Source organism: Coenobita brevimanus, chromosome 16, assembly GCF_032717465.1.
Source record: "Coenobita brevimanus isolate Jiangsu-jjx chromosome 16, ASM3271746v2, whole genome shotgun sequence".
Lineage (NCBI taxonomy): Eukaryota > Metazoa > Arthropoda > Malacostraca > Decapoda > Coenobitidae > Coenobita > Coenobita brevimanus.
The window spans coordinates 21,903,923-21,922,360 of record NC_136969.1 but is presented as its reverse complement, the minus strand read 5'-3'; positions in this window follow the sequence as shown (position 1 = coordinate 21,922,360).

Genomic DNA, 18,438 nt, shown 5'->3' with positions numbered 1-18,438 from the left:
AGATAGAGAGAACACTTTAAGGAATTGTTGAACATAGAGAATGGTAATGGCAAGAATTATTAAAGAGAACGTAATTTCTGGGTTATTAAAACCGCTTGAACTCTTAACAAAGGTCTCAAGTTTTCCTCTGCCTTTAACCAGGGATAACTATGATAAAAGTAGAGAGCGCAACTGCTCTGGGGGAAAATATTTCCCACAGTTTTGGGGCCAGAGGAAAATGATATGCTGTATCATGTAATATGACCCTTAGCCAAGAGTTCCCTCCATAGTTCTCGGACCTTCTAGGTCGCGCCTCTTGACCCGTTTGATCTTCACCATCCTCTGGATCCGGAGTGGCTGCTAACTCAAGAGGTACCAGTTTATCAATAGTTTTTATACTGGTATGTCCCCTACATTTTATTTTTACGAGTCTCAGCACCCCTTCAGAATCAGGATGTGTGGAAATCACTTTAGCTAATTGCCACTGGGATCTTAGCTGTTCGGTCTTCACTAAGACCACATCTCCTATGTTAATAACTGATTTGTTGCTGGCAGCCTGGGCTCCATAAAACCTCTCGCATAGGCTCAAAAGATACTCCTCGCTCCAATGTCTATTCCAAGTATCCAACACCCTTTTCAGACGTTGATATCCCTCCCGAAGATTTTGTCCTAAATCATTATTTTCTATGTTAGGATCATCAACGTCTTCCTGGATATCCACACAAGGCATCGGATGGAGCTTCATGCCATATAACATATGAGCCGGTGTTAAGGCCTCTAGCGAGATGCTAGTGTCATCTTGATAAGTCAAAGGTCTATTATTAATCCTGGATTCAATTTCAGTTATTACTGTTCTTAAATCTTCTCTCGTGATCTTAGTTCTATTAAATGTTTTTCTCAGGCAGTTCTTGACAATACCAATCATTCTTTCAGTAAATCCATTTTGCCAGGGAGCTCTTGGAGTTGTGAACTGCTAAATACAATTTCGGATTTCCAGCGCCGACTTCTGAATTAGGATTAGGGTTGGAGCCAGAACTGATCATTTTGGCACGCCGGTGTTAACTGAATGGAAATTGGAATATACATCATCTACTTTAATCTTACTGTTGCCGAGATATGAGGAAATCAGAGGAACAAAAGATGATAGTCCATATCAAGGGAGTTTGAATAGCAGGGAACGGTGCTACACTCTGTCAAAAGCTTCAGAAATATTAAAAGCTACTGTATTAGTTTCTCCATGTTGGTCAGTTGGTTGATGGATGGTGTGAGTCAGGAGATTGAATATATCAATGGTGGATCTTTCGAGGCGAAAACCATATTGTCTGTCACTAATTTAGTTTATTAGATGTGAAGGTGGATGGAACAGTTGGTGGGTGGGGTGTGCCTGCTGAGATAGATGAGAATGGCAGTGCGTTAGTGGACATTTGTGCTGGGAAGGGGTGGGTGATAGTCAATACCCTCTTCAGGCATAAAATGATCCACAGATATACATGGCGAGTGATGAATAGGGTGGGTGGTGAACTGAATGAAAGGAAGGCAATGATTGATTATGTGTGTGTGGATGAAAGGATGCGAAGATGTGTAATGGATGCAAGAGCTTATAGTGGCTGGGGGAGTGGATTTTCTTACCACTACTTGGTGGTGGCCAGAATTAGGATACAAGTAAGATGGAGGAATAGAAGAAGGGAAAGACGAGAGGAAGGAGTGGTTGCAAGGAGAGTGGAAAGGTTACAAGAGGATGAGAAAAAGGCAGAGTATAAGAGAGAAGTGGAGGAACGATTGGGCAAATATGAATTGGAGCAGATGGGGGACGTGGAAGGTGTGTGCAGGATATTTACAGAAGAAATATGTGCAGCATGTGATGTGGTGTGTGGAAGGAAGAGAAAACGGAAGGGGGTGCAAGGAACAGCATGGTGGACTGAAGAGGTGAGACAGGCTGTGGCACAAAAGAAGAAAGCATACAATGAATGGATGAGAAATAGGGGTGTGGAAGAAGTTGAGAGGCGGAAGAAAGAGTTATATGTAGAAAGAAAGAGAAAGGTGAAAAGATTAGTAAAAGAGAGTAAGAAGAGAGTGGATGAGGAATTTGGAAGGAATTTGAGTGTAAAGTGGAGGGACTGTAAAAAAATGTTCTGGAAAGAGGTGAAGAGAGTAAGACAGGGTGGAAGTGAGGTTAGCAGGGGAGTGAAAGATAAAAATGGTAGATTACTAATGGAGAAGGGAGAAAAAGTGAGCAGATGGAGAGAACACTTGAAGGAATTGTTGAACATAGAGGATGGAAGTAATGCGAGTATAAGTGGCTGGGGAATGGCTGTGAGAAGGAGGGAGGTGAGAAGACAAGAAGAAATCAGTGGGATAGAAGTTGTGGAAGCAATGAAGAAAGTTAAATTGGGTAAAGCCCCAGGAATTGATGGAGTGTGTGGTGAAATGCTGAAGCATGGGGGAGAGATAGTAGTAGAATGGATGTGGAAGATGTGCAGAATGGCCTGGGAGGAAGGTAGAGTCCCGGAGGATTGGAAGTCAGGTATAATTATTCCCTTGTACAAAGGAAAAGGGGAAAAAGAAGTGTGTGGTAATCATAGGGACATTTGTCTTCTTAGTATAATAGGAAAACTATATGGTAGGATACTTATTGACAGAGTTAGAGAAAGAACAGAGAAATTAGTTGGAGAAGAACAGGGAGGCTTTAGGAAGGGAAGAGGTTGTGTAGATCAGATATTCATTCTTAGATCTTTAGTGGAAAAGTTTCTAGAGAAGGGAAAGAAGTTGTATGCGGCTTTCATGGATTTGGGGAAAGCATATGACAGGGTGGATAGACAAGGATTGTGGAAAGTATTAAGAATATATGGAGTAGATGGAAAGTTGTTGAAAGCTGTGAAGAGTATGTATGATGGTGCTAAGGCTGCAGTGCGTGTGAATGGTGAACTAAGTGAATTTTTCTCTTTGAAGGTTGGGTTGAAACAGGGATGTGTCATGTCTCCAAGGTTGTTCAATCTGTTCATGGATGGGGTAATAAAAGAGGTACAAGGTAGGATAGCGGATGTTGGAGTGGCCCTGGTGAGAGAGGATAGTGTTTGGAAACTCCCTGTACTGTTGTTTGCAGATGATACTGTGTTGTTGAGTGAAGACGAAGGAGAGCTGCAAGGTTTGGTGGATGAGTTTGGGAGAGTGTGAAAGAAACGGAATCTAAAGGTGAATGTAGGGAAGAGTAAAGTGATGGTCTTTGAGAGAGGTGAAGTCAGTGAATGTACAGCGAGGTTGGATGGTGAGGAATTGGAAAATGTGAGTACGTTTAAGTACTTGGGTAGTGTGATGAGTAAGGATGGGGGTTTGGAGGGTGAAGTGCTTGAAAGGGTACATCAGGGAAGAAAGGTTGCTGGTTCTTTGAAAGCAGTGATAAGAAACAGGGAAGTGAGCATGGAAGTGAAAAAGTTACTACATGACAGTATTGTGATACCAACTCTAACGTATGGAAGTGAAGCTCGGAAGTTGTTGGAAGGACACAAGTCAAGAGTGAGAGCAGTGGAAATGAGTTATTTAAGAGGAGCCTGTGAAGTTACATGGAGAGACAGGCTGACGAATGAGGACATAAAGGAGCGTTGTGGTGTGGATGTGGATGTGATAGGAAGCGTTATGAGGATCACACAGAGGTGGCTTGGCCATGTGGAGAGGATAGAGGGTGAAAGACTGACGAAGAGAGTGTATGTGAGTGAGGCGGAGGGGGGAAGAGGGAGGGGGAGGCCGAGGATGAGATGGAGGGATGGGGTGGAGAGGTATATAGAGAGGGGGGTGTGAGTTGGGAGCAGGGCAGTGAAATGGCGGGGGACAGGGCGACGTGGAGGCGATTTGTTTGTGGCCACCACAAACGGGATTGAGGCGTCTGTCAATAGATAGATAGAGATAGATTCAAGATGTTAAACTATGCACTTCTCCATTACGATTTTAAATACTTTACCAAGTGAAGATATGATAGCTATTGTTCTGTAATCAAAGGGGTCAGAGGAACTTCCATTCTTTGGAATTGGGTGGATATTGCCTACTTTCCAAGAATTAGGGAATGAAGAAGTACATATGCATAGTCTGAATAATTTGGCTAGAACAGAAGCAAGTTTTGGGGAGCACTTTTTTTTCAATTTTTTTTTTTTAATTGGATGAATTCCATCTGGGCCTGTAGCTTGTTGGGTGGTAAATTGTCTAGGATGGATTATAAGCATCTAGAGAACAATTTGTCGACGGACAGGCTCACGCGGTAAGGTAAAAGGTTTGGCCCTTCGACTGATTGTTTCGGTGGCGTATCAAACATGTTGGCCACGGGTTCTGAGCTCTCTGTGTACTCCTCCTTGCTGAAGTTTGTACTAATGGAAGGATATATCTAATTTTTTCTGCATACCTGATGAATACGCTATATAATCTGGGATGGAGGTTGATCACATCTGACAATTTAAAGGTGTTCATTTTTTTTTTTTATATAACAACAGAAGAAAGAAAAACAAATTAATAAAAGAAAGTCAAATATTAGATGCTTGCCTACACCCTCACGCTCTCAGTTTTAATACTACAGCAGCTTAACGACTAAAGAGGATAGAGTCATCGTCATCATCATGATCACCACCACCTCCCTGCATCTCATTAATACACAGAGTAGGAGGGATTAAGAAATAGAAACATAAAAGTGCAAAACTGAGCAAACGGTCAACACAGTGCTGAATAAAAAAATGGGTCTGGCCACACGTCTCTTTAGTCAGCATTCAAGTCTTCAAAATTCTCGGGTCCATCTCACAGGACAAAAGATCCACACAAAATTGGTTTCATAATGATTGTTGGAAATTCCGAAGACTGCCAGCTGAAAAAAGAGGAAGGAGGTTGGTGGTGTGTGGCCCTGTCATATGAATCTCCGTACATATTTAACTCCTCAGTCTCTGTCAGTTTTGAGCCAGGCAGACGAAGTCGATGATCACCGTTCTTGTACGACATGTATGTGTGTATACTGCCTGTGACGAAAAGTCTAATCTCAGAAAGTGTTGATTATAGAAGGAAAACTTATGGATGAAAGTTGTTTAGTGTCATAACATGAGTTCACATGTCGTCATCCAGGATGGATACATAATACTTAGGTTTTCATCTAACAGAATTATTAGTCTGCTCGGCTCACAAATGATGGGTAGTCTTTTTTTTTAATTGTTTTTGTTTACTTCCTCAATTTTCATATCTTGCTTATTCATACTTTCAAGTATAGTGGCAAACGAAGTATCGATACACTTCATTAAGATGACTGACGAAACCACAGTCTAAGTAATATACAGTCGTCTCACGCGCAGTAGGATGACGTCATGAGGATGACGTCAGATGACCTTCCATAGAAAACGAAAAGTAAAGGGATAACACAAGTGTTACAAGTATACCCTGTTCACTCAGCTCCATCGACTACAGCCAAGAAACGTTTGAATTAAGGCTGCTCATTGGTTTATGCAACACTGAGGAGCGTGGTAAATCTACAGCTCTTCTTATTTTAACGCATATATTTGTAATCTGCTTGCAATATAAGCAGCCAGTTTATATATGGAACAATTTCCTAAGCTAAAGAGGTCAAAGTTAGCTTTAAAAGTTTACCATTATCAAAGAAAATTAAAGTTGATTATAAAGTTTAATAAAACGATGAGTGACATTTGAAGTTAATGCAAACATGTATTATATCACATGCGGACGTACGTATACACCACAGAGTTATACATATAGAGTGCGCCACCCTGGTTTGAAAGTGACGCAACCGGAAGTGGCTCAGCGGCCATATTGGGATGCCCAGTCTCACGCTAAATTCAAAACAGGTAAGATGTTCTCGCTTCTCTGTGATCAGGAAATAAAATAGAATGGAAATGTATTCAAGCACTGCATCAACTTCAAGAAGAGGAGGGCCTTCATTTAGGAAATAAACTCAGGGATATCCATCTTTCATGGCACACTCAAAAGATGAAAGTAAAACTTGCTGCGCAAACACTGAGTTCTAGTGTAGCTGATGCATTAATCTTCTGTCGGGATTCATTACATCTCCCACAGTTTTAAGGATTGTCAGGGTACAGTTAAATTTCTGCAAATGGCTGATAAACTTTTTGATGTACTGAACTCGAGAAACAAATTTGCTAGAGGAATGAAAGCAGCACTTCAACCTGAGACAGAAGTAGTTTCAATGTCATTCTTAGATCAAGCATTTGCTTATCTAATGACTATCACTAATTCTGATGACATCCTCATGTACAAAACTTCTAGAAAGACACCTTTCATTGGTTTTTTGGCTGCCATTAAGAGTGCTCAGGCACTTTATAAACAGTTTGTAGGTGTAAATAAGCCACTCCAGTACTTTCTAACTTATAAGCTGTCACAGGATCACTTAGAACTCTTTCTGTGCAATTCGAGCATCTGGTGGCTTTCGAAATAACCCTTCTGCGTTAAACCTCATGGCAGCATACAAGAGACTCCTTCTGAGGCATGAAATAAAAACGTCAAACGGGAATGTCTCTGCACAAGACCTCACTGAAGTGCTCACATCTGCAACATCTAGCAGTGTCATGAAGAAAGCTTTAGAGGATAAAACTGAAGATATTATGATGGCAAGAAGATATGATATCATTCCTCGCAGTCCTGCCCAAGAAGATCATGATTATGTAGACTGTCCAAACTTTACAGATGTGTCAGATTATAAGGAAGCTGCAGTAGGTTACATTGCCGGATATGCAGTTAAAATGGTAAAGAGAAATATTTCATGTCCAGACTGCTTGTCTGCACTTACAGCAACAGAAATTAAGAACAATGATAAAAGTTGTGCATTGATACTGGTTAAGGACAAAGGCGGCTTGATAAAGCCCTCTATGAGTGTTGTGTCTGTCTGCAGATCAACAGAGAAAATATTTCAGAAAATGTTGAAAAGTCATGACAAAGAGCTACGTAACATTCCCAGAATTTCCTCTCTAGTTGCATATTCTGTATTGAAAGAGACTGGTAGCACTGCATTTAAAACACATGATTCCCATATGTTTGAATGTTCACCTGATAATAATCACATTTTTTCTCTTATTAAAGCAGTGGTGCTTGCATATTGCAAGATACGTTTGCATCATCTTGCAAAAGCAACCACTGCTAAAGTAAGAGGCTGTTATGTTAGGAAAACACTAACTAAGTATTATTTAAGAACCAGTAAGTGAGGGAACTCACCATCCACTCAATTAATGTAATGCTATTAATAAATTGGTATATGTTCGCTTCTAATCGTTGATTTTTGTGTATCCAAAGTAAAATGGTGCGTAGAGACAAGGTAAGGGGACCGGGAATAACTTTTCTTCTCACTTCATTCAGAGCGCAATAGTAATGGAGAAAAGGCTTAAAATAGCTAAAGTAATTATATTGATAACTGCTCTATCTATTTACATCAGGATATAATGCAAAAAAACACTCGGGAAAGGTTAGTATTTGTGAATTATGATGAGCTGTACGAGAAGGTCGGGACTCGGTAGAGTGGGCATCCTAAGATGGCCGCCGCCCCGGGCCCGCTGGCTTCACTTATCGCCCATACCACAACACAGGGACGCGCGCTCTATATGTATAACTCTGTGGTATACACAGTGGTTGGATAATATTCTTCAAACGTCACTCATAGTCTTATAAAACTTTATAATCTTTAATTTTCTTTGAGAAAGGTAAACTTTTGAATCTAATTTTGACCTCTTTAGCTTCGGAAATTATTCCACATTTAAAGTGGCATGTTTTCAAATGCCGCACGTCTGAAATTCCCGCAAGAGTGCGAAGAGACTGAGGGGAAACACATCGTATCCCCACCTCTGCCCCGAGCCAATTGACCAGTGTTGCCAACTCCGAATTTCAAAACCCGCTAGACTGGACCCATAAAAACTATAGATTTGGGCAAAAATCCGCTAGATTTTAAAATGTTATCTATTATGTAAAACACACTAAGAAAACGATAATTCACACAATTTGAGAAACTAATGAAAGTTAAATGTTTTATAATTCGATTATAATTAGCTTGATTACAGCAAGAAAAAAAATCATTAAAAGTACTATTGCCATCATAATTCCTAGGACACATTAGTCAGTATCGAGATCTGGCTACAAACGTGGTATTCCAATTGTATGGAAAAATTAAACATGAGAAGTACTTATTATCTCGTGCTGAATTTGGCCATCAATGCATTTAAAAAGAGAATACATGTGATTTCCAGACCTCGATAAATGAAGATGTGTTCTTGGAATACTGAAAGAAGCAGTATATCCGTCACAATCTGACTCACCTGGGACAGTAACCGACTCGCTGACGCAGTATGACCAAACTGACAGGAAACGGACGTGAACATGAACCAATAAAAGTGAAATGAACGTAGGAAGTAGTGTAACATACATACATGCTTACGAGTGGGAGGCAGACTGATTACAAGTTCATTAATTTTACTGGTTGATTTTGTGAGACTGCATGACAAATAATTTCCATCCATCTAGGAAACCGTCAGACGAGTATGTAATCCCGCTAGGTTTCCCGCTAGCTGCTAAATCAATATTTTACCAGCTAGATTACAAACGAAACCTCCAGATTTAGCGGGAAAACCGCTAAATTGGCAACACTGCAACTGACGGCTGCGGGACCCCGTGACGTCATGTGCGGACTGTTGCTGAATTTGAACCATGCGTGAGACGACTGTGTATTACTTAGACTGTGGACGAAAACTGAATAATACGATCTTCGCAGCCCAAGATACTTTTCACTGTATTTTGTAAGAGTTTCATAGTTGTTAGGCTATAAACTGGTGCGACATTATTGTACACATTGACTATCCCCTTTCTTCTTGGCCTTTTGTGATTCAACCTATCCCTACTTAGCTGCGGCTTCTAGCTGCGTAAAACGTCTTGGGTTGCCACGTGATGTATAAAAATAGTAAGGCAAAAACTTGAAAAAAAAGAGTGGCCTTGACGACTGGACGGGTGGCTTTGCCTGATTTAACCCGATTTCACCAGTATTAATTTATCCTTTGCCTCTTATGCAGTTTACTCCCTTCAGTTCTGCAACTTCTTGTTGCCATTATACAGTTTTTTTTTTAGTTCAGCAGACAATATTTCATATTGGAAAGGTCAAAGTACACCTATCGTCTACCCTTCACCATGGGAGATTCTTCCCAAGATGAATAAAATGGGTAGAAAGTAGCCACTATTAATTATACTCGTTTTGCCTTTATACATGTTTATTTAGTTCAGCAGAGAATATTTCATATTGGAAAAGTCAAAGTACACCCATCCCTTCACTATGACAGGTTCTTCCCAAAGTGAATAAAACGGACAAAGTAGCCACAATAAACTATACTCATTTGACTCTAACTTGGCCGAAAATTGACATCTTTCAATCATACATGAGACATTGTAGCAATAGATTAACACTGAGATATGATGCTAGTCACGAAGAAGTGCTATGGTAAGGATGCCGAGCAGTAACAATGAATTTAACTCCTAGTGGGCTTCGTGGACGTATATCTGGGACAAATAAAGGCGAAAGGACCTTGAGAAAGATATCATGGGGTTGAAGGCTTGGGACATCATTAGGTTAAGAATTATTTGCGATACTTTTCAATCCGATGAAGTATTTTTCACCTTGTTTTTGCTATTACCAGACGACCCTATTTGGCGTAGGGGAGATTATTCGTGCAAGAGATGTGGATATAGTCATCACTAGTTCAATGCATGAGATTTTCCCAAGGCCGAACATACAGGGTGATCCATGTATGACATTCCAGTTACACGCTGTTGGGCGATTTCTAGTGTGTTACGGGAACGGCTCAGTCACTGTTAGCGATGTTTATCCTCCATCATTTATTAATTTCGCACTCCCACTACCATACCCACGCCTATACCAGCAGAATGAACCCTCTCTGCAACACATAAGGTAATACTAGATGGGTTCTATTGGCTCCCTGTATATGGAACACCCTGTACATTGTCAGGAAATTACAAGAATAGGTCTATTAAACAAGTTACAAGTTTCAAGGTGTCGAGAAAATTCATTAGGTGTCGGCTGCTTAACAACATCACCCCAGTATCGGTATACTTATTTATATTCTTGTTGCATCCACACTATTTCATCCAGCTGACGAGAGTACATGAGTATAGCTGGTTTCTTTTCATTTGACAAACATCCCGTGACTCCTGTCTACTAGGCTGATGGCCAAATGTAGTCAGAATGGACAGTTGATCTGACTTAGTAACCAAGGCTACTCATTCTTACCTCAGGATTGTGGCTCATTTTATTTCATGTGTGAGTCGCCCAGTTTCATCAGACGAAACAAACCGACTATAGCAAAGAAGTCAAGAAACGATATGATAGAAGTAACCTTCCCAGTTCGAAAAGTCTCTCCTCAGATGAAAATAATCGTGGTTATATGGAGAATAAGCTGTATACGATATTCTCGCGCTAAAAAAAAGTCTAAAACCTAAAGGGCGAGAGAAAAATAAACGCGATTTTTTATGTGTGGGAGCATATATATGAGTGGCCCTGTCAGTCAGTTACATCGCAAAGCATTTCATACGAAAAAGTGCTTCACTCTAGCAAATCCCTGTGTGGCGGTTCACTGAAGCTCCCTAAGGATTTTCACATGCACCGTGCATCCTTCTAGCGGAGCCCCATACGATCATTCGCTTTAGCGAAGCACCATGATGTCCTGCATCTATTCAGTACTTCTGTACTTGTTGAGGGATCTGTTTGCATCTCACATCGCCGAGTCCCCATATGGTCCTAAAGCTATTCAATTCTTCTGTACTTGTTGAAGGATCTGCCTGCATCCCACATCCCACATCATGAAGTTCAGTTAGCAATGATATAAAGAGGCCGGTTCTGTTTTATTTCCACCCAATTACTTTCCAAATCTGTGGTAGGTGGGGGCGCTCACCATCCACTCGCTCGATGTAGTTCTGCTCTCGGGTGTCTGCCCCTTCCTGTCCTCCATCCTTCTTTCCTTCCATCCTCTTCTGTCTTCCTTTCCTTCATTCTTTCCATGTCCTTCTGCCTACGGGTAACGTTACACTCCCCCTTCTCTCTTTCCTTCATTCTTTCCTCTTCCTTTTGCCTGTGGGTGACTTTACACTGAGTGACAAACCAAATGGTTTCCTGTACACCAGGAAACCATTTACTACGCTGGGTGGTAACCATATAACCAAATTTTGGCGCCTGGTCGTTTAGTGGGTAATTATTGCGCTCCAATCGGATAGAGCCGGTAAAGGTTTATATCCAAGGGGTGGTTAGGGTTGATTGCTCATGTAATGCCACTCAGGGATGAGTGGTCACTCTCATCTTAAATGTCGGGATCACCTGCCTAGCCCCGGGCTCCTACGTTCCTCATGGGGCAATATAGAATTGGATGATGGATGGATGGATACTTCCGAAATCATCGCCAAGCACTTGGGGTCTGCTGTTACCTTTGGAAATATATATTTTTTTGTTATCAATCCAAGTTTTTTGGTTTTCGCGGTTGTTTTTCTTTTTTTTACAAACGACTTTTCTCATACTAATGGGAGTTTTCGGACTGGAATGATCAGATACAGCCTTCATTAACTCCTTCATTACTAGAGGCCAGTCCTAAGGCGAAAAAAAATCATGTTATAGTAATAGATGGTATATTTGGGATGGTTCATCTAGGAATCTCACTAGAGAGCGCTTGGTCGAACCAAAGAACCCTAACCCCTTTTACCTTAACTGATGACCTGGTGTGGTCAGATTGGAGGGTTGATTGACTATAGTAACCAGAAAGATCCATTTCAACCTTGTAATGAAGAGTCCTGCAACCACGACTTAGAGTTCAAGATGTGGAACTGGCCCCCTTCCGTCAGATGAAAAGATACTATGGAATGGAGAGGCAGCACTTCCAGTCCGCAACTACAAGGACTCGAGTTCGATTCTGGGGCCAGGCCGACTCCTGGCCAAAATTTGTTTCTCCCTTGTCCCTGTCACACGGCATTACAACAGGAGACCTGTATGTAACGCTGACTATTGCTTGTGGGGTTGGAGAGGGCTGGAGGGATGCCTGCACATGCTGGCACTTACGTAAACAGTCGGGTCCTCGTCCTGGTAAAACAGATATCTTTCAGTTTTCTCCCTATCCCTCAAAATGGGAAGGTGGACTGTAGAAGTGTAGTTGCAGCCTATAGTCGGCCAGATTCATGGTTTAGATGAACTTGGAGGTCCATCAACTGTAACAACAACAACTACTACTCGACTGCTACTACAACTACTTCTAATTATACTGCTACTACTACTACAACTAGTATTGCGTGTCGTGGGATAAACCTGTGACTTAAAAAAAAACGTAAACGTTCATTTTTATTACCATAAGGTAGCAACCTATAAAACTATAACAAGACGCCTTAATCCCGTAACGAGTGGCCAAGAACAAATTGCGTCCATTTTACCCTCTCATCTACCATCAGGCTGCCCTCCTACCAGCTCGCACACCCCCTCACTTCTCCATCCCATCCCTCAATTTCATCCGTGGTCTCCCCCTCCTTGTCCCCTCTCCGCCTCCCTCCTTCCTCCCCTCCATCCTCTCCACATGGCCAAACCATCTCATAGCATTTTTCCTAAAGCTTTCCCTGATATGCACTTCGGCACCACAACGCTCATTTATTTCCTTATTAGTCTGTCTGCTCCTTTCATTTCTCAACATACTCCTCTCAGTTAACTCATATCTACAAGTAATGCATTGACATTAATCCTAAACCTTCTTCCTGTCAGACCTCATGAATATGAGACAGATGTGGTTGGGCAAGCTTTAGAACGGAGGCCATTTAATATTTTAATAAAAATGGTATCCTCTCATCCATTATTTTACAAACCCTGACTAAGATAAGTCGCAGACGGTGAGACAAGGTTGAGGATTAGGGATTGAGAGGGTACTGGGCGTCCTAGAAAGTCCGTCCTCAGTTGAATAATATCAGCAAGGGATGGCAATATTTTTTCCGACCAAGTACTCTTAAAGATGAGAAACGATGGGACAATATAGGATTTAGATGGGGCTCAAGTTTATAATGCATGTGATGTTCTTTGAACCCTGTTTATCTCAGGTGATGCGTGCAAAGTTGAGAGAGATACAGTGGGACCAGATTGTGGATGGACAGAGTGTCAGACTCACCCTGTGGCGGTGGATGGTCGTGATGTTGGTGATCGTGGGTGGAGGAAGATGGGCAGGACAATGCTTCACCACCACCAACCATCTGGACACGAACTGGGAAGTGCATGTACTGTACAACAAATGCTACCCGAGTCCAGTGAAGTGTGCAGTCTCAACCAGATGTGACTAAGGTATTTTAAGTATGGTTTCAATTCTTTCTTGACTCTCTTCATTGACTCACCGCCAACAACCATTCGAACTGGGAAGCCCATAACAAATAAATGGTATTTTTCCAATATTTTTTGTGCTGCCAAATAAGTTCATTCAGCCTAGGGGTGATTTCGACATGGTTTTGCATCAATCCTCTATTAAATTCTTCAGTTTTAGATATAATTCCAAAAGTAAATAAAGTTATAGGCATCTACCCTTGAAAGAGTGGACCGTGTTTTAGTGAGCAAGCCTGATAATGTTGATAAGTTAGTGTCCCATGAAAGTATGTAGGTCTCATGTACAGTGGTGGACATAAAGAATCACCTATCCTTCGGTATCCCGGGCCTCAGGCTGGCTCCTTAATGGCGGCAAGTCGCATTGGAGTAAGAGGCGCTGAGAGGGAGGGGCCAGAGAGAGAAGGGAAGGTGAGTGGGGGGACGAGTGATGGTGCGGGAGAGGTGTGAGGGAGGGAAGGGGGGGTAGGTAGGGGAGGGAAAATGAAATGCGAAGTGGTGGTCACATAATTTGTTTGTCTCTTTTATTTCATTCAGGGCATGATGTAAAGGAGTTAATATTGGGTAGATAATGCTGCATTACACCTTGTTTAGCGGCATCAGATAACAAGCTTTAGATAGGTGGTGATATCAAGGGCTGACTCTTGAGAGAAATATACTGACGTGGCAGATCAATCATTAGAGCACAGCCATCGAGACCGTGTGGGCCCAGATTGTCAGCACGTAGGAGTCAGAGAACGAGAAACACGGGCCCGTCTCCTCCAGGGCACCAAGGACGAATGGGAGCTGTTCAGACGAAACCAACAAACCACCAACGACATTGTTTCCTCGGTGCAGCGAAGACTGCAAGAGGTTACTGAGCCAGGAGCCAAATGGACTACTTACAAAGGCTTTCCTGGTTGCTTTTATTTGAACAGTGTCGGTAAACACTGATACATATATTTTGGGAGTTTGGGTAAGATTTTGTTTAATTTTCCTTCTAACAGATTATGAGAAATATCGTTATTATAGCCACCCTGTGCACAGACATCAAATTAATTTACCTTTTCTGCACAATTATTTTAATTAGCATTTTGATATAAAGGTGCCAAAAAATAGTTTACATGATGGTGAATTTATAGAGGGAGTACAGTATATAGCGAGAGGATGGTCTTTATTTACTGTGGACACAGCCGTGTCAAAGGTTGCATACGGTATTTACTTTCAAAATTTAAATCCATGTAATGGTAGAGGACGTTCCTTATATAAACGTTACAGAAGTCAAAGCCATCCACATTCCATTCTGCGCCCAAAGTCAAAATACATGGATAAAAGCAAGTATGTAGCTCCACACTAATGTTTGATCTGTCACGTCAGTATATTTCTCTCATGAGCCGGCCCTTGATATTACCACCTATCTAAAGTTTGTTATCTGACGCCGCTATACAAGGCGTAATGCAGCATTATCTACCAAATATTAACTCCTTTATATCATGCCCTGAATAAAAGAAAATGGACAAATTACGTGACCATCATTTCGCATTTCAGTCTCCCTCCCCTACCAACCCTCCCTCCCCTCCCTCACCCCACCCCTACCAACCCTCCCTCCCCTCCCTAACCCCACCCTCACTCCACCCTCGCACCATCAATCTTCCCCCCACCCACCTTTCCTTATCTTTCTGGCCCTTCCCTCTCAGTCCTGAGTTTGGGTGAGTGATATGGCTGATTGGTCGCTAAGTGTAGTTTGTGAAGTGTTAATAAGATCTGTTCAACGTCTGTGAGTGTTGTTGGTGGATGAGTGTTTGATTCGCTTTGTTTGATAGACGTTATTGAATAAGAGACTCAGTTTATTTCTGAGAATCTCTGTGATCGAGCGTATAATGCTTTGGACGGCGATCTGCACCGCTCTAAGGTAAAACAAACAAAAAATATATGTATCATATAAACCATTTAATGCACGGACTCCAATCGAGTCATTAAATACCATCCTGTACAATGCACCATGATGCACATCGTATCAAACAAAGGAGGAGACAAGATTCCCGCCGATGTGTCATATATATACAGTATATATATATTTGTTTTACCCGATTCGTGTCATGGTGCGCTTTACAGGTTGTTAAACAATCTAACGACTCAAACCACCAGCGCCTGAGAGGGTAAATAGTTTTGTTTTACCTTGGCGCCCATCTCTTTGTCCCTGATACGCAGTTACTTCAGCCGTCTCCCGCCAGAGGGCCTGACGAGTTACCCTAGGACAGTGATTCTCAACTCGTTTCGGGCCATGGATCACCAGCCCAATTAAAAAAATATCGTGGACCATTTCATTTTTGAGTAATGATAAATAAAGCATTGACAACAAACAGTTTGGTTAGAAATATAATTCTTACAAACAGTATTTCGAGAAATAATATAAAATAGTAGCCAGCTGACATTTTGGTCTGAAATATATTTCTTCCAAACATAATTTCCAGATAATACATGAATAATTCTCTAACATTTCGCTGTGAAATTTACTTCTAACAAACAGAATTTTGAAATTATGTAGGAGTATACAACCAACATTTTTTTTTTGCAACCAGACTTATGGATTCTCTTCTCACTGACAAGCTTCTCAATGTTAGGAGTGGTACTTGATAATGCACAATGAATATCGCTTTCCACTGCAAGCCGATTCCTCTGTTTGGACTAAATGTGCAACAAGCATGAGTATCTGCTCTCACACATGGAAGTTGATCCAAATGGCGGAAGACATCTGACTGCATGTGTTCACAGATATGGGTGAGTACCAATCATACTGGAATAATCAATAGGAATAATACAATAAAATGAATGGGCAATTATTTATTTTTGTAAAATTTTTCGTACTTAATTGTCAATAAAATTAAAAATATATGCATCAATCTCCAGTTTATTACCAAATATAGTGAACGTCCCGTGGACCACCCAAAAAGTCACCATGGACCACCAGTTGAGAACCACTGTCCTAGGAAAACCATAGGAATTTGTGCTTTGTATATTTATTTTTTGGGTCTCGGAAACAATTCAAGAATTAATGGATTACGATTGGACTCTCTACTATGCCAGCGATCCATTATTTTATCACTGTAAACGATAAATTAGCAAAACAAGGGATTACGTCAGTGCTTGTTTACATTTGCATCAGCAGGCAAGTCTTGCTGTTATTGCCCAACATTTTTTTTCTCCTTTCTACTTGCACTATTTTTTACAGTGGAATATCTCTCCCATTTCTTTACGGGCAAGATATACAGTAATTATTTTTTCATATGTTGTCACTTTCAAGAGATAATAAACTTATTTGTGTATTGTATGACCGTGTTGTGACTTCATTATTATATATCAGATTGTAGTATAATTTTATTTCTCCATTCCAGGTAACAGTTAGCTTTCCTTTCTCTGTAACAGATTGCTGGTAAATACTCTGCAGGTACAGTTGCGGACGTATCAAACAGAAACACCCCGTCCCCTAGCGAGGTGATGAAATGATCTCCGCTTCTGGTAACACTTGATACGTATGGAACTTGATCAGGTTTCGCGTAGTCGCTAGGACGAACCGAACGCAGTGATCATTGCCACTGTGCGCCATTATTAGTGGTAATATATAGTTGAGCATTGTTCTGCTAGAAAATATCCTGATAATAGCATGTCATGATTATGGTAAGTGTGTGTGTGTGTGTGTGTGTGTGTGTGTGTGTGTGTGTTTAACTGTCAGGATTATATATTATAATTACAAATCATAATAAATAGATAGATAGACAGCCCTCTGCGAGCCTGGGAAAAGGAAATGAGTTTGCAAGTTACACTGAGGAAAGCTGACGACAGCGGCCAGTAAGGAGATGATGCAGTTAGCTGTCAGCAGTCCTCTCGTGAACAAAGACCTAGTAACCATACACACACATATACACACATACTCACACACAGGCTTCTTAAACTTTCCATCCACGAGGAACACACGTGATACGTCTCCTGTTTCACCAGAATTTAGGAAAGAGAGCGTAGAAGGAGACAGGCCTTAGAAGAGACAGGTCACAGTGAGAAGGGCTTGGCAATTTGAGAGAGAGAGACAGAGAGAGAGAGAGAGAGAGGCAGAGATATAGCTAGCGGGACTGGACTCTATATTCCGCTCTGTGTGAGAGACTTGTTAATATTTCCAAGACAAATAAAAATAGTCCCATACTATTCTTTACCTCTCCTGTCACTACATGACAAATGGGAAGCTACTCCAAGATATAAAGACCGCTCATCCACAAGTCATAGATATATATATATATATATAACTCCACCACAAAGGAACCACAAAGTATTTTATGACACAAAGTCATTTATGACATTTGGTAGCAGCGAACGTATACGAACCTCGTCTACGAATCAACATTGAATTCCTACAAAATATCAAGATTGAAAACAAAAAGAATACCTCTTACAACCAGGTCCTGACAGTATTCTCTCCACCCAGCCCCCTCCGCCTCCCCGATCATCATGCTGATGCAGAGGTGAAAGAGGTCACAAGACACCTTGCAAGCAGTTTAACAAAATATTGATACGATCTTGCATCTTCTACGACGAACCAGCGAATCTACGGACATCGTCTCCGAATTAAAAGCAAATTTCTACAAAAGCAGGTGAGACTCTACAAGATTAGCTTCAGTCTACAGTGAATCCCTACAAAATACAGCCTACAATGCAAATAGTCTACAAGTCTAGGAAACAACTCTATAATCTTCACGTAACTTCAAGCAGCAACAAGAAGAATATAAAACAAAGCAAGTAAAGAAGAGGAAACACCGAAGCAACAAGCACACAAGCCACCACCACTCCCTCCCGCCTATGCTGACCCAGAGGTCAAGACACGCAGAAAAACACCAAGTCCATATTCACAACTCGTCTTACTCACCCGTCTTCACTCAAGTTACTCATCGCTACTCATTCACTCACCACAGCTACCAGTGTGGGAAGCCGACGTCACCATGTGCTGAGATGACATCACAACGCGAGTCTGCCATGCCAAGCAACGTGTGACTGACACCAGGCACTTCTCACCCACTACTCATTACTCATTATTCACATAGCTCCTACTCATACTCATT